Source organism: Oreochromis niloticus, linkage group LG5 (genome assembly GCF_001858045.2).
Source record: "Oreochromis niloticus isolate F11D_XX linkage group LG5, O_niloticus_UMD_NMBU, whole genome shotgun sequence".
NCBI classification, from domain to species: domain Eukaryota; kingdom Metazoa; phylum Chordata; class Actinopteri; order Cichliformes; family Cichlidae; genus Oreochromis; species Oreochromis niloticus.
Genome location: NC_031970.2, coordinates 10,129,139 through 10,150,390, shown reverse-complemented (window position 1 = coordinate 10,150,390; position 21,252 = coordinate 10,129,139). Strand labels below are relative to the sequence as shown.

General features: G+C 37.8%; 1 protein-coding gene across 4 annotated transcripts in view; it reads right to left on the bottom strand.

The window, feature by feature from the left end:
• Positions 1–21,252, bottom strand: part of rap1gapb (RAP1 GTPase activating protein b) — a 104,396-nt gene that overhangs the window by 70,064 nt on the left and 13,080 nt on the right. For 3 of the 4 annotated variants that reach the window (XM_013276620.3, XM_019359071.2, XM_025907131.1), the window contains exon 2: positions 9,793–9,833. The exons of the other annotated variant lie outside the window; for it this stretch is intronic. The gene's annotated coding sequence lies outside the window, so the exon portion shown is untranslated. The remainder of the gene's footprint in view (positions 1–9,792; positions 9,834–21,252) is intronic. 4 annotated transcript variants of the gene reach the window in all.

Here is a 21,252-nt window from a genome sequence, read left to right as displayed (position 1 = left end):
CCTGCTTAAAAGAAGCAGTCTCATACAAAGCTACTGAAAGCGAGGATGCTGCTGTCTCCCAGCAACACTGGACTTGTAATACAATGAAGTATATTGTGCATTTGTAGTCTGTAGTTGCTGTCCACGGTACTGAGAGCGGCAGTACCGTGGACAGCAACAATAACAAGCTCCGATAAAGGATTCACTTGACACTTACTGCAGTCATACTGTGCGCAGCAAAAATGTTCAAACCCACTTGATATGATTTTAAAAATGGCTACAAACCTCTATGTTGAACACCAGTATGTGCCCTTGATAGGCAGATCGGATAGATAGTTAAACTGATGGTTAAGGCATCGGTTTAGTCAAAATAACGTACATTTAATTTTAGCTCCAATTCCAGAATCGTCCTCTTGATTTTGTTATAAGAGAAATAAAAAAAACCTGATTTCTGGATTTCACTTTCTTATAAAGAATTCAATGAAACAACTTAAATGATTGAAATGTACAGCTTTACAGGCAAATGGCAGCTCATTTAATTTATAACAGACAAAGATGCATTCCAGCTAAAAGCTAATTTAAATGACGGCTCCAAAAGTAAAGACATACACATGTCCAAATACAGAAGCTCTCAAAAAAACTGCTGTGTACATGGATGTTTTGCTTTTAACACACTGTGAGTTTTTATTTTTCTTACAAATTACACCCCCCCACCCCCCGAGTCATGTCGGACTGTAACAGCATCTGAAGGTAAATGTCCTTTTCAGTCCAATGTCTCTGTGAGCATTCACACAGCTCCATGAACATTGGCCATGGCCCTCAACTTCAGTTGCAGCATCAAAGGGAAAAGCAGCTCTTTCATTTGCCTTTGTTCCCACTGTGACATTTCACCAAATCTGATGATGCAGGCGATGTCCGATCCCTGACCCTTGTAGGGCTCCCAGACTCCAGCTGGGTATTTGTACAGTTGTTCGAATAAGAAAACGTCTGAGTGTGACACAGTCACTGGAGGAGGTCATCAATCACAGGACTGTTAGTCAGATTCATCAATTGGACTGTTCTGATTTTGTGCCTGGATATATGCACCACTTCTTTCCCAGTGGGAAAAAAGGTGCATATGCGTAAAAAATGACAACTCAAAGTGTGAAAATAAATATTACATATCTAGCGAGATCAAAATTGGATGTATACAAATATTCAAAATGAAACGTGCGCCACAGGAAAATGTGATTTTATTCAGTAAACAGGTGCTTCTAAAAACAGCTCGCCTGGTGGGAGCTGTTAGAAAACACAGATGTCTACAAGGGCCCTGTGCAGTAAAGTAATAAACAAAACAATCCCCTCCATTCTGCATCCAAACTCTGAAGTTTCGCTGGTAGTAATCCACCAGAGGACAAATGCTTGCAAGGGTACATTAGAGATATAGTTATAGGTCTGTTAGATGAGCTGCTTTCAACATGCATACATTTTTTAATTCCAGTATAAAAACCCATCTCTCTACCGTTCATACAAAAACTAAAGCTCATCCACCATGTCTGCACCGTAGAGTGATGGATAACAGACAGCACAAGGTCACATCACAGACAGGAGGGGAATAAATGTAAGATTAAATTAATTTTAAATTCACTCTATCCCCAGTGTCTGAGTCCCTCAGTAAAAGAGCAGAATTTAAAGCATCGTGTCAGTGGACAAAGTCGCAACGCACCTATTTCCTATTCACCAGTGTGTGAATGTGTGTCTGAATGGGTGAATGACTGGATATGTAAAGCGCTTTGGGGTCCTTAGGGACTAGAAAGCGCTATATAAATACAGGCCATTTACCATTTATTTAAATAAAAAGCTTCATGTAAATGAAAATAAGTGAATGATGATGAATACGTTGCTTTGAGTCATTTCATACAGCACAGATGTAGAGTTGGGTGTGAATGCAGTGTACATTTGTTCTGCATCCCAGAGATTATGTAAAGAATGCTCATTTGGCTTTATTCACACTTTCAGGACATGCAATTAGTGGTTAGAACATGATTTTCAATGCATAAGTTTCCACTTGGAAATAGCTTTCATCAAGGGAATGTAAATGTATTTCTACAACATTAACACCCACATAGATTCACATTACATGCTAAACAGTTCCATACTCAGAGTTCTTTTTTCTTTCTTTTTTTTTTTTAAACACCTCAGATTGGTATACTTGCATATGTGATCCTACATCATAGTCATTTCTTATGACACAGTTGCCTTGTGACAGCTGTTAATACCCTCAGATCAAATCTCACCTCTCTGTGCACCCGGTAAAATATACATGGCAGAGTGAAGAAAACCAGAGAAAAGAAAGATTGTTGGAATCTTTGACTAAAAAACTGGACTCTGGACATGAATGCAAAGGCAGCTATGTCACTGGACCTGGATATTGCAAGAATTATACTGTTGTTGCACATGGAAAACAAATACAAAACACATTACAATATACTGTATGCACATAAACACCTGAAACGGAACTAATTTTTTTCCTGTCTTTCTTTTCTGTGTGTTTCCATGCATGCAGCTCACATTAGATATAAATTAAGCATGTGTGGTATAGAACCTCAGTGGAATCTTAATGAATATCTATACTAATAAGTACTGTGAAATGTATTAGGAAAGAAAAAAATCCACATCGTTTGATGGAAATGAAAATGATCAACCTACAGAGGGCAGAATTCAAAGATACCCTGAAAACAAAGTGAAAAAATGATGCATCAAACTAGTCCATTCTGCAGAACTCAAAATGGTTTTTCAGTAGTTTGTATGGAGCTCCTGTGCTTCTATGTATGCCTGACAACACTGGGACATGTTCCTAATGAGACAACGGATGGTGTACTCTGGGATCTCCTCCCACAGCTGGACTAGGGCACCTGGACAGTCAGAGGTGCAACCTGGCAGCGTCGGATGGACTGAAACATAATGTCCCAGAGGTGAAACATAATGTCCCAGAGGTTTTCTATTGGTTTAAGGCAAGCGTGAGGGCCAGTCAGTGGTATCAATTGCTTTATCCTCCTGCCATTTGAGACCAGGCCCCAGGAGGAACCCAGAACTCACTGAGCCAGTGTATGGTCTGGCAGTGGGTCCAAGGATCTCATCCCGATACTTAATGGCAGTCTTGGTGCTGTCGCCTAGAACTTAGAGGTCTCTGCATCATCTACTGGTCAACCTGAATAATTATGCAGGCAGCATGATGTTCTCCAAGGCTTCCTCAAACCCTTTCATGACTGTTACATTCTAGTATTCTATAGCAAATACCCACTGGGCTCCACAGTGCCGGGGAGTGAGCACAGGGCTAACTAGAGGATGTCAGACCCTCAGGCCACCCTCACAAAATTTGTTTCTGAGTGCATGGTCAGAGACATTCACATCAGTGGCCTGCTGCTGGTCATTTTGTACAGATCAGAACTCAACCTGTTTCTTTACACAAAGGAGCAGATACTGGTCCTGCTGATGGCCAGTCAAAATAATTAAAGAAGTAAAAATGTCAGTGGCCTCCACCTGCAAAACCATTCCTGTTTTAGGGGTTGTCTCACTGTTGCCCCTCCAGCGCCGTAGTACAGCTGAAACTGATTAACAACCCCCTCTGCTATTTAACTGACCAGATCAATATCTCAGAAGTTTAACTAACTTGATACCTTACTCTGATTAAAAAGTGATCTTTATATTTTTTTGGGCACCTCAAACATACATTTGAACACCTTTTTGCTGATATCCTCAGTGCCTTATTTATTATCTGTTTTAACTGCATCTTTAAAAAAATGTGTCAACCCTTAAGGGAATCCAAGCAGCCATTTAGATAACTAAGATGTGCTCCCAGAATAGACTCCACAATATCAGATATAGCTGCTCAGTCATTTATACACACAGTTTTTCTTCCAAGCAACAGGCAACATGCAAATTAAAAAATGATGAGATTGTTGCAGTTGCTTTTAGTTGCTTGCAGTTAAGTGTGTCTTATTTAAATAGACGTTTTATTTTAAATATTACACTCAACCTAATCCATGGCTTTTGACTACCTGAGCTGATCCTGTGTTATTCAGAAAAAAGGTGACATCCTTTCCATAATGCACCTCACTGCTAAGGAAATATTGTCTGGATTCCAGTGCTTACAAAAGACTGAGGAACTGCCGTCTTTAAAAAACATTGGTCCCATATTATTACAGATAATGATGTTTTCCTTTGCTTCTTTGAATTTCATTATTATTGTCTTATAGTCTGGCTGGTGGTGACGTAAGGTTACAGAATCTATCTATCAGAAAAAGACTAAATGATGGCAATCCATGGAACAAAAATTAGCGGGCTATTTAGAAGGAGGCAATATTCCTCAGAGAAGCCATAACCTTGCATAGTCAAGCCTGTAATGAGTTTAACTCAGACTCTTAGAGGGTTCCTTTGGGCTGCTGGCAATAATGGTGAATTATCAGCGATTCCTTTCACAACCACAAGGCTTTATTAATGACTGTCTGGGGGAAGTGCAGCATTATTGTCATGGGCACAATCAGCATATTTTGGTTAAAATAAAATAGCTTATAGCTGAATAAGAATTTCTATAGAGAATTTGTGAGAAGTGCTTATGACAAAAGACTGCAGCTAACCATTGTGCGTTTAATTTGTATGTAACAGAACAAAATGAGAAAAGCTTCATCTTGTTATGCATGTTATCATGTAAATATCAATTACCAAAGATTACTTCTCAACAATCAGTTTATGTGTGTATGTTAGGGAACGTTTGGGTGAGTATTGAGCTATTAACATGAATGATGGGATCAAACCAATACTAATGGCAAGACAAAAGTGAAATACAGGCATTTCATTGTGCCTGAACATTTGTAATCAGCTTCTGCTGAAACAAAGAACAACGCAGATTTGTAACAACCTTACACTTCAAATAACACATCCTTCAGCTACTTCACTGTTGGGTGCAGATATTCCCTGGTACACAGCCATATTAACTATTACACAGAGAACTAGATGGGAAATCTAGTACATTTAGAGAAAAGAGCTTTCCAGCAATCTCCTATCATTTCAATGCATTGTGAATTAATGTTTTGCCAAGTTTTGTACTACTGTTTTGTTTTGTTTTTTAATTTGGTCCTGGAATTTATGCAGACAAATAGTTACACATTAATATTTGAATACTGGAAAAGTCAAATGAATAAATGCCCCCAAAAGCCAGAATGTTATTCAGAATTGCACTTTGACAATGTTATTGGATTTTCTGCACACATACCACATCTTGTAATGCAGCCCAGACAAAAATTGTGGCTGCAAATGTGTGAGAAAGCTTTACAAATTAATACTGACAACAGAGATTCATTCAATAAACTGATAGCCCTCCTTGCCGAAATGCCTCGTGGTGGTTTATAAAAAGATAAGTGAAACAAATGTGGCTGCCAAAGCTTTAGCAGAAAGTGACAGAAACACTTGACATTACCTGACTACTGATAGAAAATTATCCTGGTGGAATTAGATAATCTATACTAAGATGATTCAGTGCTAATCAGCTTTATTATGTAAGATTATTCCATCTTTAAACTAGAAGCATACAGTTTCCTTAAAAAAAATACATCTGAAGGACGCTCCAATTTTGTCTACCTTGGCTCTGCTGAAGTCCTTGATTAATATTAATTAATATGAAGTTGTATTAAATATGAATTTGAAACAGCGACCAAGACAACAAACTCATCAGGGAAGTGTTTGGTGAGGTCATACATCAAAATACTGTAGCTTAAAAGTCGTTTTCCCATATACTTGAATTAACCAAAGATGCTGCCCCCTACTGCTCACTCAGAAGAATACAGCCACATGATAAAACTGTGTGTTCTAATAGTAGTCAGGGTCATAGGACATCTCTTTCTGCTTTCCATTCTGGGGATGACAATAGATGAATGGTTACTCCTTAAATAAAAGCAGCTTCTTAGCTCAGAAAATTGTGCAATATGTACATCTGCACGGTCTGGTGTAACTGATACTAAGGCAGCTAAAGTCACCGTGGACTGAGACTGAATCCCATGCAAGCAACATATTCTTCTTGACAGGCTCATCTATCACACCTGTGCCAGGTACAACATTTCTTGACCCAAGTTCCAGAATACTTGACTTTCCCTTAACAGAGGTCATAGCGAACTGGGAGAAGTGGGCATTGCTGAGCAAAAATATAGAAGATAACAAAATATAGAGGCAACATTTCTGGACATACAGTAGTGAATTACTATCAGTCACAGCCCCCCGTGCATAAACTTTCAAGAGGACACTGGGCATTAAGCAAGATAAAGTCAAGTCATTTATCAAATCTTTTAATACACCACTGAATTAATGCAAAGATATGTAAAACTCCTTAAAGGTTAAGGAAAAGAGACAGACAACAAAATTCTGCCAAAAACAGGAAATGAAATGATCAAATGTATGAATATCACGTTCACAGATATTATATAAAGACCGAAGAATAGAAAAAACCCATTTAGTGTTGACCTCATTATCTGAAAAACAGTCCATGTTTAATATGACAAAAAATATAACCGGTCCAAAACAACATCACATGAGTGACGGGTGAAGGTGGATTTTCTAAGATTTTATTGTCTGTTTCTTTAATTCGGCTTAAAGTACCTCCTACCTTGGTAAACGTGACACAAGATAATAATAATAATACTAATAATACTAATACTACTACTACTACTACTACTACTACTACTACTACTACTACTACTACTACTACTACTAATAATAATACTAATAATAATAATACTAATAATAATAATAATGATGATGATGAATGTAATTTTTCATGTAAAACAGTGTTGCCATTCCATGTAGGAAATAGTCTTTGCACTCTGCACTCTGTTGGCCAAATCATGAATTATTTAAGCTGGTAATCTATACAGGTTGTTCTGTTGTTTGCTAGAGTGGTTTCCACTACATCGGCTTTCAATGAATCAAGGGTAAAGTCACTCAACTGTAGTACTGAAAATAATATGGAGCTTAAAAAGTTTGTAAAACTGTCTATTGTTTAAAAAAACAAAAATCAAACATGTGATAAAGGAGACTCTGACAAAGAGAGCCTGGTTGATGCCAATATTGCATGAATTATACAGTACAGATATAAATTGAGCATAGAATTACTCATTTTATATCATGGGACACATACAGCCCACTTGGATCTTAAGTCCCTTTTCTACATGCTTGTAAATATTATTATAAGAAAAATAAGTGCAATTTTAACATTACATCTCAGTTTTTCTACATAATAAAGACATGCTGCTGTAGTAAATAAAATTAATCCCTCACCATGATTTTCAGGTTTAAACAATAAATTAATGTGAAAATTACAGAAAAAGAAGCTCGTTGCTCATCTGTAATTATAAAACAGAAAGTTTTTGTTAATTTTCAGGAGGATCCACTTAAAAACAAACAAAAAAACCAAAACATAAATGTTTATAGTAAATAGTGAAAACAGGAACTTTTCTGTCATTTAATTGTTTATCTATTACTTAATTACTTTGGTGTACTGTGAATGGCTATGGGGGAGGTCTTTATCAGTAGCAAAAGTTTTAAATGTATGAAAATGCAGTAAGATGTTCAAAATTGATGCCACCTTCATATTTTCCAAAGCCGTCCCATGAGCCGGATTGGAGTCTGTGCTAGGCCGATTTTGGCCCTCAGGCCTTATGTTTGACACCCCTGGTTAAGGCCAACCACAGAGTCTGCTGGGCTGTTGGCAGATCAACTCATGTCAGAGCCAGCCCACATTATCTAACAGCTGTGCTGATATTGTTCCACGCAAATATCTGGAAAATCTCATATAGTGTGTTCTATTTAATAAAAAAACAAGCAAAAATGAGTTGCTATTCATAAATGTGATTTAGCAAAGGTAAAGGGAACACATTTAACATGTTTTGTTTATATTACTTGCAAATGGGATGAAGTAGACATCTGCTAAGAAGTTTAACAAAAAAGGTTTGAATATGTTGAATTAATAGCCCTAAAACTCCACCAGACCCAGCGAGACTCCCTGTGTAACCAAAGAACGAAGATCGTAGCAGGGTTAAGTTTAATCATTTGAAATGATGACAAGCAGTAGAAGAAATTAGAGTTTGTCATTAAGGCTCCGGCCTCATTAATCCCTACAAACATATCACACAGAGTTATGAAAAAAAATATCCTCCTTGAGCCTACATGTGGATGCTGGGGAGGTGGAGGGGTTGAACCAAGCAAGAATGTAGGGGGTGGTGGCACTGAGCTCTCACAGGGAGAGAAGGGAAAGTTGCAGGGAGTGTGTGTTTGAAAATAAGGAAAGTAATGTTTGTGTGTATGAACAGGCTTTCAGGCTTTAAACTGCTTGCTACAGATGTGTAAGCCCCTTTGCAACCCACCTCCACCTCAGGTCCTTTTTATAAGGTAACATAACCTATTTAATTTATTTATTCCAACATAATATGATAAAAATGAAATCGCACAATATTGTAAAACAGTGGTCAGAAAAGCAGTTAAGTTACTGTAGATTGAAAAAATAAAGCCATATACAGGACATCAATAAGTAAAAATGTAAATGAAATAGAATACAGTTAAATCCTTTGGTACAAGTTTAATGTAACATGTTAAAGCACTCTAATAAGTAAAATAGCTCAAATTCAATAAAACAAACAAAGATAGATTAAAAATGGTTTACCTAATGTAGCAGCTAATGTCTCGTGATAGCAGAATTGCTCAGTATACAGAGTGTAACGTGTTGTGAATGGTGCAGGTTTGGTATGAAACTACTGGGATGAGAATACAGATGATGCCAGTGGTGTCTGACTTCACTGTCAGTTCATCTTGTCAGATCTTTCATTATGACGTATGTCTGCTCTGTTATGCAGAGGATGTATTGTTTCAGTTCTGCTCACCTATGGATTTCCATGTATACACATGGCAAAGGACACTATATACTGGGACATTCCATCTGCAGCAGTAGCTAATTTGGCGCTATATAAATAAAATTGAACTGAACTAAACTGATATAACAGTCTCAATTCTGATTGGGTTCCCATAGAAACAAAAGATTCAACAGCCGCAACAGTATCATCTAAAAAAAAATATACACATACCAATTTAACCTGCTCTTTCAGTCTTATCTGTGTGCCCATTTTGTTCAAGATCATTTCAACCAATGCAGCAAACGAATACATTCTTTAACTGGAAAGTGCAAAAAGTGGCAATTATCAAGATGGGAAAGAGACAAAGAAGAGGAAGCAGAGGAAGCCAACACGTGTAGTACAAGGATCACAGCAGTGAAAATAAGTACTGTCACTTTCATAAAAACCACAAAAAGAAGAAAACTTACAATGCACCCCATGAATATGCCTAAAGTAATGGTTCAATCTATTTCGAGTCTTTGCTTAAATGAAAAAAGCGAATTTGGAAGAAATTGAACGGTTCATGGAATAAATGGCAGTAAAAGTTCTGTCTAAAGACAAATGCACTGCATAAAAGGCTAGGCAGTGTTTCCTCCCTAATCAGCCACTGAATGGCTCTGTAATTATAAGGCTATGCACCAAAGCCTTTATAAGTATCACATCTTTGTCAAGGTAATTCCAGCACTGAAGCACACATTTTGTATGAACACAAGATAGTTTAAAGAGCTGTGCTGCTTGCACAGGCAATAATCTTAACAGAAGTCTTCAACAGCCATCTCAAACACCATAGGAAACTACCTGAATCATTACCACTATTTTGTAGCTCTTCAATGTTTCCTAAATTCTACTTTCCCTTTTTTTTCCTCATGTGAAAAATATAGATGATTGAATAGCTTACCTGAAAACTGCCAAATCTTTTGTTTCTCTTGTCAGCTGATCCTTTAACAAAGAGAGAGGAGATATCTAAATCAATTATGTAAAATAAAACAAACTTTTTTTTTTAATGTCAGTAAAAGTAAGCAATATTTTCAGTTACAGCACTCCATTTCATCACTATGCAGTTTGCTGGCTGAAACTGCCCACTTCAAATCAATTAACAGCACATTACTTGTCAGTATAATACACAGTCATTTAAAGCCTATGTGCTATAAAGATGTGTTCATTCCAAATATCACTGCAGTTTGGCTGAGGCTTGACTGATTTGTTGACTTAAATATGGCACACATTCCCAAGCAGATTAAAACACCCACCACGCTTGAGTGTGTACACTGCGTTTAACTAGCAGCTGCAAGAACATACATCATGAATATCAATTATTACTAAAGTGGAGCTGTGAAAATTAGTAGGGCAGTTCCATTGTGTAGGTTAATGGAAACTCAGACAGGCATTTAACTGGAGGGTTAATGCCAGTTCTAAGCCACCGTGGCAATTCTGTCCTTGAGCTTGAATAATAAATTGAAAATGTGTGTGAATTCATGACTGACTGGCAACATGCAGGAAACATCAGACTCGATAGAACAGAAAAGCAACAAAACGCATAATCTTTTCAAAATGATTTATCTCTGAAGAGTTTTGCTTCTAAATTAGACATCGGTCATTTGAAAACCAGCTTGTAACCAACTCCAAAAAATAAACTGAATCTTCAGGTACTGCTGTTCATGCAGGCTAAACACAGGCAAACTGAGCCACTTTAACCCTGTCATGCATGAATTATGACAACCTCAATCAGGATTTTTATTCATCTTTTCATGCCTGAAGATGAATAAAAATACTTAAGAAAAAAAAATCCTGATTGAGGTTGTCATAATTCATGCATGACAGGTTTAAATAACAATAATTACAATGAAACGCAACATACATCTATAGTGACATTAAACAACCAGTGGGTGGCAGGGTACGGAGTGACACATCAGTGTCCAATGTAGTGGTTTATGTGCAAGCATACCATCAACACTGACACAAATACAAGAAAACAGCCTCTGAATAGCTGTCCACTATGTGTGAAAGGGTTAAAACATATTATCAGGATTATATTAAATTCAGAAAGAATCTGTTTACATTTTTGCTGAAACACAAGTTAGTCCGTATTACATTCTTTTAATGAAAAGACGCCGACCAACAAAGGGTTTAAAGTCTGCAGTCATATAAAACATGGAAAACACATCAGTGACCCTTTGTTATAAGTACGATAGCTTATTTTGAATTCTACATTGTCGTGATCCGAGGGTTTTTTGCCGTTCTGGTAGGCTGAGTTTTGTATTCCTATTTTATTTCTTTATTATTCTCAAAGTGAGTTTGATTCCTGTCTTTCCCACATGGTGTCATTAGAATTCATGAAGTATGTTGAGTTTTAGTTTTATAGTTCATGTTCCCATCTAGGTTTCACTGATTTGTAGATGCCAATCTATGATTCACTGTTCTGGACGAGTTTTGAATTTTTAGTCTTTATTTAGCTGCAGTTTCTATTTTGAGTTTATTTGTCATCTGTTTAGTTCCTTCAGTGCTTCCCCAACTCTTCTACCTACTGCTCGTTGTTCTGTTGTGTCTTTGTGCTCCAGTGTTCCTTTGTCTGAATGTGCGTATCCTTGTCTTTGTCTTTTGGTTATTTCCTGTTTTTCAGACCTCTGCGTATAAATAATCTTGTCTCTTTCCCTTGGTCTTTGTCAGAGTTTCTGGTATGTTTCTAGTGTTTGATTCTACAGTCCATTTTACTTTTAGATTTCTGTTGGCACCTGTGGATTTGGTGTATTTATAGGATTACTCTGGCATTAAATAAACATGTGTCAAACATTTACTTGCGGTAAATGTTCAAATTTTGAAGAAGTACATCATAATCTGCAGCTTAAAATACTCCACAGAGAAAATTAGCCCTGTTTAAGTAATGTTAACTAAGCCTCAGTGCACTGCTGCTTTTGGAAATTACAGAGTCCTTCCAAAACTATTCAGAACATGATTTTGAATAAGCAAGTCTTCGGTAAGAATCAGATGGCTTAGGCCACTGGCAATTTAAAATAACACAGGGAGAGACCTACAGATACTGTATGTCTACAGACATGTCTCTGTTTTCATGAAATTTGATGACAAATACATAAATACAAGGAAGGTTGAAGATTTGGACTGAGATAGTTAGAAAGGAATGGCAGAGATGGTTTGGATATGTGCTAAGAATGAATGGTGGGTATACTTTACTAGGGATGTTGAGTATGGAGCTGCCAGACAGGAGGAAAAGAGGAGACCGCAGAGAAGATTTAACAGATGTATGAAGGAGGACATGCAGAGGTTTGATGTGACAGAACAGGACGCTACGGAGAGCGTAAGATGGAGAAGAAAGAAGATACTAGCTTTAACCTGTCAAAGAGAAACTCAGAAGTAGGTGAAACCTCTTATCCTTTATCCCCTCTGAGTCATTTGAAACTTTGAGCATTTATGGTTACTTTATCTGTATACAGTATGCAAGCAAACCCTCACAATGACTTTAACAAATAAAGTCACACTTTCTTAATTAGATTTTAATGTTTACAATAATTTATATTTCATTAAATTATTAACTGCTGTTCTGCATTTACCACAGACATACATTCTCACCACTGCCATCATCAACAGCTCTGCTGGGCACACTAATCCTAATTAACAGTAGGCGGTGATTCTGATGACCCAGTCCAGTTATCTAAATGTACCTACTGAGAAGCAAAGAGCATAATTACGTTAACCCCGACTATAATCGCACTTTCTTGATGAGAAAAATGGGATAATCATCTCTCTTACAGCATGCTTTCAGGCAGAGGGGGAACACAGTAAATGACGTAATTGTGAATAGTGGGATATAACAAATGAACAAAATTACACTATTTTGGAAGCCAAATCTTTCTCGGAGTTTTTAAAATAAGCCTTGAGTTTGAGAGAATATTTCAGAGCAACTTGCAGGAGACAAACTGACAGCGCTTCTAGCCATGCAGCTGGGGAGAACTGATCAATAGCAACAAAAATATTCTGCTACCTGTACCTCAAAATACATCTAGTGAACAGTGTTTGTTTGCATAAACAACTCTCCTCCACAGTGCATTAAAATAGCTTTGCTTTATTGGATTTCACCCCCGGCTCTCACAATCTGAAATCAATACATCTGCACCATCTAAACATAGAAATTTAATAGTTAACATGAGAGAAAGTAAAAGGCTTTCTAAGATGTTTTAACTGCCTTTTTAAAATCTTAACACTGACTAACACACAGTACAAATATTTCCCACTCACAGTAAAGGAAATTCATGCTCACAGGAACCAGCTTGACTACAAGAATCTAACATCTCAAGGTAGATTTTCCTAACACAGTGCAGTGTGTGATGCAGCAGGTAATCACTCTTAGAAGTGTAACAGTGTGACGAATGGATGATGTCTGTAGTGGTCTGTCCGGTGTTAGGGGTAGTCTTGCATTATCATTCTGCTTAGCTACTCTTGCACTTGTACTTGCAATAAAAATAATTCTTTTTCCAACTTATTGGACAGCAAAGGCTGATGTACGATGATCACAGTTATGACACACAAGACACACATAAAAATCCCACTGTAAACCTCTCCACATAAATACCACCTACACTAAACCACAAAGCTCAGAAAGCACCGCTCACACATTCGAGCTTAGCAGAAAGCTGTTCTCATCGCACTCAGAAAGAAACATATTCACAGACTGAAGAAGAATGGAGGATGAGGATAAGAAAAGCATCCCAAAGACCCCAAATGCTACAGTAAACATAACACAGGATCGGTGCAACTGTCTGTGAGACACAAGTAAACCATAAGCTGTTAATCTAATACAGCACAAAAGAACAAAATGAGACACACAAAGCTTCCTTTCTTGTGTCTATAGATACTGGGTTACTGAATATGTGTTTCAGTAAACTCACTCAACTGCTCAATTTGAATAAGAAAAATCAAACGTTTTCATGTATTTCTGACACTATGCCGTGTTCATCATTCCCTGAGGATCAGCAGAATGTAACAACATGTTAAAGCATTGGTTGGCAGGGGCAGATGTCCCTGAAAGCTGCAGGCATGGAAAACATTTGGAAGATGAGAAGGAGAAACAATAACTAGCCAGAAGGTAGACAACAGAAAATGGAGCACTGGGAACTAAACAAAGTCTTCACAATGTAATGTTCATATTTACAGAATGCAGGACCCGAGGGTCTTATGGAGAAAAGATTCAAAGAAACTAATGTAGCACATGTTGTACAGATTGCCTTTTTATGTATGTTTTAAAGTGGAAAATTATTATAATTGGTTATATTGTGCATTATTTCCCAGTTTATATTCCCACTGATAATATTAATATAATATTCTAATTGCAAATTTAAATAAAACCTGAAGAACTATCAACAAGTTTCCCAAAACAACATATTATATCCTAAAATTCATTTTACAAACCCTCTTGTGGCCACTTTCTGATCCAAACCACATGACCATGTTTATTTATAAGTTTGTTTTGCAGCTACATGATATCATAATTATATTTGATCAAAAATTTGATTTGTTTTTCCGAAGTCAGGCGTTGTCCTGCTATTGAGAAGGTCAGATTTGGAAAAAAAATTACACTATAGTTTATTGCTTTTTCTTCTGACTGACAATTTCGAGTCAAATGACATGCTTGCCTGCGGCGGCTATCACAGCCTCAAGTTGTCACTTTGGACAGACAATCAGGAGACTAGAAAACATTAAAGACATTTTATAGCCATAGCTCTGGACTCATCTAGCACCTTCCTGATGTAAATGCTGTCTCATGTAATCTAAATAGAGGCAGGGTTTGGGAATGAGTTTTCTAAGGTAGGAGCTGGAAGCTACAGATGCTAGACCAAAAGGCTGAAAGCAATTCAGACAGTATGAATTTATAAAAAGAAATAGATGGTAGATTTTATTAGCTGCTGGTATGAGTTACAATTAGGGCATGCCTTTCTAAAAAGGACATTATTACACATTTAATGTAAGTGCACTATTTAAGTTTTCAATCACGCAGCTATTGATGGAGGTCTACTGAATTATTCAACTGGATTTTTCCAGACAGACTTGCATAATGTGAAGCAGGTCTGCTTAAAACACCAACATAGTCACTAGTTTATCAATTCAAAGACCTAATATATACACACAGCAAATGTCCCCAATTCTGTTTCATTGTCTAATAACTTAATTTGATGTTTCTTTGCTGTTGTTGTTTTTTTATTTCATTTTCTTGTTAATTAAAAAAAAAGAAAGAATCTAATCTCTATTTAAATGAGTTCACCAAATCTTTCTCTTGGTTTTCTTGAACTTAAACACTGGGAATTTTTGTTTGCATTTGTAGGCAGATCCAAAGAGAAGCAACATCTTCTGACTGTACCTTCTCATGTTAGAAGGGTCTCCTCTCCGGGAGGAGAGTAAATTACAAGCAGTGGTGCTGACTTGAAGTACTCTGGAGTGAATCAGACGACAGGTCAGTGAGTTCAAGCTGAACATCACTGAGTCCACTTTGCAAGTCGTGATAAAGAAATCATGCTCTCACTCTTCAAATCTTCAAACTGTCTTGTAAACTGACCATGCACATGGATGAGTAGATGGTGGGCTGATGGTGCGATATCGCTCAGCATTGGGATGTGGGTAAACATGTTGTCTTCATTTGCCTTCAGAGAAGCTCATGAAACCTCTGGCCAGACTATGCATTTCATGTGCAAAAAGCCCCTTGCCTGTGTCCTTGGCCTAAGGCTAACCAGGACACAAGATGACCTGGCTGCTCTTTACTCTGCTTCTAGCCTAGGGTTATGATTCTCATATGGGGTGTGAAAGGTCTCGTGTCCAACTGCAGAACCAGCCACCAAAATTTGTAAATTCCTGGTTTCCCTGGATAAGGGATGCAAAATCTTGCAGTTATGAATATTTAATTTAGCAGTGCTGTTACACCAATAGCAAATGCAAAATCTGCCATCCAGTCTGTATCAGAGAGCTCAGGGAATTTTTTTCCCCACAAAACACCCAAATCTCTGGGTTTTGGTCTTATATTTTAGTCCTCTGCCCAGACTGAGCCATCTGTAGTTTATATTGGCATTCTCAGTCACATCCTCAACAAACTATCTGTCATCCAGTGCTCTTTTCTTTCTCTTTATCTTAACTGCAACATCAACAACATGGCTAACATGCACAAAGCAATGCTACCAGCATTGATGACAGTCTCATTCTTGTCTCAAAGTCTTTCTTTATGAAGACATAGGGATATAAGAAGACAGGTAACTGGACTGAGTTAAACATCATAGCATTTGTTCAGAGCCAAAGAGAAAAAAAAAGAAAGCATCCTCTTTATCTTTCATTCGATGCTCTGGATATTCTGTGATGTCCTTGTTCGAACTTCAAGCATATCAGCACTGCCGAGTCCATTGAAGACACTGATAAACTTCCACTCGACTTGTTATTCTTGCAATTTCATTGGATATTATGCTATGTTAGTCATAGCTAGAACCCATTCTGATGACTTAATGATGTTTCCTTGTTTTCCCTTTTATATTCAGCAACTTTCCTCTGCTTTTTTTTCTCTCTTATTTTGTGGATCCTTCACCTGGCTCCCAGTTCGGCTCATTCTGCACACCTACCACTAATCAGCTCATTACCCTCCCAGCCAGCTCACCTGCCTTCCATCATCTCACAGTAAGTACAGTATTTCTAGCCTGGCTCTCCACCCATCTCTCTCCATATTGCATTTTCTACTTCAGGCCACTCTCAGCCCATTTAAGGAGTTGTTTCTAGTCTAGTGTTTAACCACTCTGCCTAACCATTCCCTCTTGTGCCCTGTCACTTCCCTGTCGATCTCTGCTTTCTCTGTTTACCCCCAGAAATTGTCTCAGCTCCCCACTCTATAGACTCATTCCCCAGGCAACCCAGCCTTAATCACCTCCCTCATCATCTAAAGTTAAGACTTCTAATTTGCAAAAACTCTTGTTTCTGTCCTGTGTTTGGATTCCAGCAGAAACAAGCTGCACTATTCCAACTACAGATGTGTGAAGTTTAGTAAAGAGGCTTTGCTGCTTATCCAGCTTATTTAATAATGCTCCAGATGAATATGATTTGATAAATATAAAAAATATATATATCCTTCTCTATGGTCGCTAAGAATATAGCTGCTGTAAAATATAGTAAAAAACCCCCCATAAATTCATGTTTGTTCTGTCTTTAGTGTGAGTTCACATATTTCATAAGTTAAGTAACTAACCTACAATCACTTGTGTCAATGCATAAAATTGCTGCATTAAGTGCACAAGAAAAGAGACAGTTAACTCTCCAGTCTTGCTTTAAACTTATCCAAATGTTCTTAAAGTTTGAAGATGTTACATTACTGACTTCCCATTGACCTAACAGGCCAATCAAAGATAGCCTGAGGGCTGGATGTGGCCTGTGGGCTGAACAACACCCTGGTCACGATAAAGGTCTACCTGCTGCTGTGAGACTACAGTGCAGACAACCCAAACCCATCATTAATGTAATTGTGTTTTCATCCCCTCTTTGCTCTCCAGTGAGCAGCAGGGCAGCGTTGCTTATCTTGCTGACATTTCACAACAGCCTTGTCTCTGCATAGCTGTATATATGTGTGTGTGTGTCCGTGTGTGTGTGTGTGTGTGTGGTGAGAGAGAAAGCAGGGTTCTGCATGAAGTCTGACAGTTCCTTGAGACACAAATGCAGTCTTACTACTGCCACTTTGCGAGTTCTGTAAGTAGCTGGCAAAAAGAAAGCTGTATATACAAACACTAATTAACAAACAAATCACACTTTAAATATCCCCGCTGGGTCATGAATACAGATTGTGAATATGACTCTTTATTATCCTGTTAGCAATTGCAACCTTGCTGCTTGTCTCGTTAAACCAGATTTCCCACGTGGGCTCTTTATTTGTGGATAGAGACGCTTGTGTTCCTGCATAATTTAATTATGTGATTTGGAAGTACAAATCTTCTGGTCATTTGAGTTTGCTTTTCCTAATCTTTCACAAAAGGCAACCTTCATCTTTTTACTTTTTCCTAACACTAAATGCATTGGTTTGATTATGCATATCAAAGCATATGACATGCATATCAAAAACATTATCTTTTCCTACGGCTTCAAGATTAACATGGTCTAAACTGTGCATTTTTGTGCAAGTGAAATAGTAACACAAGATACTGAGAAGTTAGAAATGTATGTAGCGATTGCCTGAGATGAAGGAAAACAGGTCATCACAGTCGTGGGTTCTGACTCATGTCTCCTGAAGGCTTGTAAGCAATTCACTGAAGTCCAGGCTTTCCAAACCCAAAATGTATCTCATTACGTCATCATAATGCTGCATCCCCACGCTGGTCTGGCCCTGGCCTGGATGTCGCATCCATTCTGTCATTTCATTATTTCTGACAAGCTGGGGTTTCAAAAAAAAAAAAAGATGAGTTGGATTTATACCACTGGCTTCCCCTTCTGTTCATTAATCACTGCGCCATGGAGGCTTTGGCCTAGCTTCCACCAGCTCTGAAATCACTTTGTCACAGAATTAGCGTTGAGGTCTTTTCTTACAACAGAATGACATCATTTTAGTTGTTGTTTGCCTTTGCTTTGGGGGACACAATAAGTTCAGTGTCTGGCTATGACACTAAGTATTCCCATAGACTATATAAAAAAAAAAAAAAAACCAGATGAGGCTTCCAAGTCAGAACACTGCAAATCTCCACACAGGCAGGCAGACCAGCATGCTTACTAGCTCAGCTGTTGTTACTTCTTCGACCTTTTTTCACAGTGCTCTGTGTCGTTGTAGGACCATCTCCTGAAGCCCTCTCATTTTCCTCTGCTTTTAGATGCATCTGCATGACCCTCAGACTTTGTAAAACATGTACTAACAAGTTAAGAGAATGTGTTAAGAAGATACTCTGAAGAGCTGATGATAGAAAGAGCACTGCAGACAGCATGTTTGCTTTCAAACTGTTAATAGCGAAGATGGTTTGGACAGGTAGACCACAGAGAAGGTTCGTGGATACAGTGAAGGACATGCAGAGGGCTAGGGACAGGGTGAGATGGCTGTGGTGACCACTAAAGGCAGCATCTGAAGAAGAATAATACATGCATCTGTAATTACAATTCAACCCATTTGCTACCACAGACAGGCAGACCAGCTGCACTGCCCACTTACCTGCTGTTGCTTTGCTACTTACTACAAACGCACGGTCAGGCCACATTAAACAACATTGGAGGTTCTAAACAGTCAGAAGGCAAAATGCTCCAAAGGTTTGAAGACATGACTTCATGACAGCCCAGAACACAATGACACAATTTCTAGACATTTTTTGAAACATCAAGAAAGTGGAAGAAGGGACGGTGAAGTTGAACTGCTAAATACAGACACCAAACACACCTGTGCTCTCTGATGGCTAAAACATGTCCGAGTGGTAAATACCATGTCTTTAGTTACAATTTTTCTCCTTTTTGTGAGTGATAAAACTATTTCTACCCATTCGTTCTCTTTTCCCCAACAAAGGTGTGTTGAGATTAATCACCTGAAAGCAACTGATCAATCACCTGCTAAACTGAATCAGAGAGACCCTGACATAGCTCATCTTGTTGTCTTTACTAGATGGCCGCTTAAAACAATTATTCATTAAAGAAGTGGCCCTTTCTATTTGATGTTGTGCCGCTGCTCTTTTTCCCTGAACCGTGACAAGAATAATATTATTTTTGATAAAAATGTTAATTTCTTCTGACATTAACACTCCCTGTTAAAGGCAAGGTGGAGTGCTACTTCAATAAATTGTTATGTATTACAAGGTGCTTTCAGAATAAAATAATTCTACTTTTATCAACTTTATCTGCACCTTTAGAGTTTTCTTTGTCAACCCTTTAGTGGTGCCATAGTGTAGTAGTTTACACATTCACCTAACAATGTCACAACTGCAGCATTAAAAAAAAGCGGCCAAATCAAATATGTGGCGCTATGTGCTGTGGTGACCTCTTGTGAGTAAGGCGGCAGCTGAAATTGACTTTCTCTCATTCTTTGTTTCTTTTATTTACTTATCTTTGTGTGATTTTGTTCCAAGTGTTCCATTTGGCACATGTAAAATGTATGAACTGCTTATTACAGCCAAATTTCTGAACTTATGTGAAAAATTACAGAAAAATACAAGTTGAAAAGATTGCTTGTAGAGTGAGTGGTGGTTTTGAGTTTTCGTCTGCTGATTTGTTTCATTTTTGCTTCACTTTCTGGTGTGTATTTAAAAAAAACACATTTGGCATAGCTTGCATAACTGATGCAGCAAAATTATGACTGATCTATTTAGGAAGTTCGCTTTTTAATTGAAGAGCCTTTTTAACTGGCTTTATTCACTTTATTATGAAGTCAATAGGGTTAATATTTGTATTTGTTTTCTCTGCATTATAAATGTATTTATTTTACTAAAATGTAATACTAAAAATATATTATTATACGGTTTTTTTTTCCTTGGTGTGTGTGTGTGTGTGTGTGTGTGTGTGTGTGTGTGTGTGTGTGTGTGTGTGTGTGTGGAGCTGAAGGTGAATGTCACGTCACACCAGAGGTGACAGAACCGAGGTTTATGTGCTGTATGAGTAATGGGAAGGTTCGTGCCACCAACGATGCCCGTCAACCCCTCAGAGCACGATGACTCTTATCACTATACTCGTTTCTGCTTCCTGACCTTTCAACAGTCAACCGTTAACCTTTCTCAACCCCCACAGAACCCCAGCAAAAGAAACCATTTCTTCTTTGCATATAAGGTATGCTGCAGAGAACTGAAGTACAGAAAGCCTGCCAGATCGATGGAAAAACTCTCAGGATAAAGGAGCGGATCAATCACTGTTAAATCAAGAATGTCTAGCTGTTGAAAATTACCACCAGACTCTCTTCAGCTCTAAAAGATTTCCATCATATTTCAATTATTTGGGTTTCGTCACTCAAGCATGTATTGTTCGCTTCTTCAGCATCACCCCGGAGCATCAAAGGCCTGTGTATTCAATGAATAGCTTTGATACCACCTCTGTACTACAATGACAAGTGTTTAACTAGCTGGGGGAAATGCCATGAAAACCAATACTGCTATAACAAGTAAATTTAAAAATGTCATAAGAATGAAAATGTGATGACATTTGTTTGTTGTCATGATGACAACATGGTAAACAAAGTGGAATATTTAACTCTTTGAAAACCAGATATTTTTCTTAGAAGTTGGCGGATAATAGCCTGAAACACAATTCCCAAGTGTTGCTTCATGTCCACCTCAATTACTTTAAGGTCAAAACATATCACTCCATTGTTGACAGCTTTTTGTATTTCCCTCAGGTTACGACAACCATCTTAAAATTTTGTTTTTACTTATTGTCG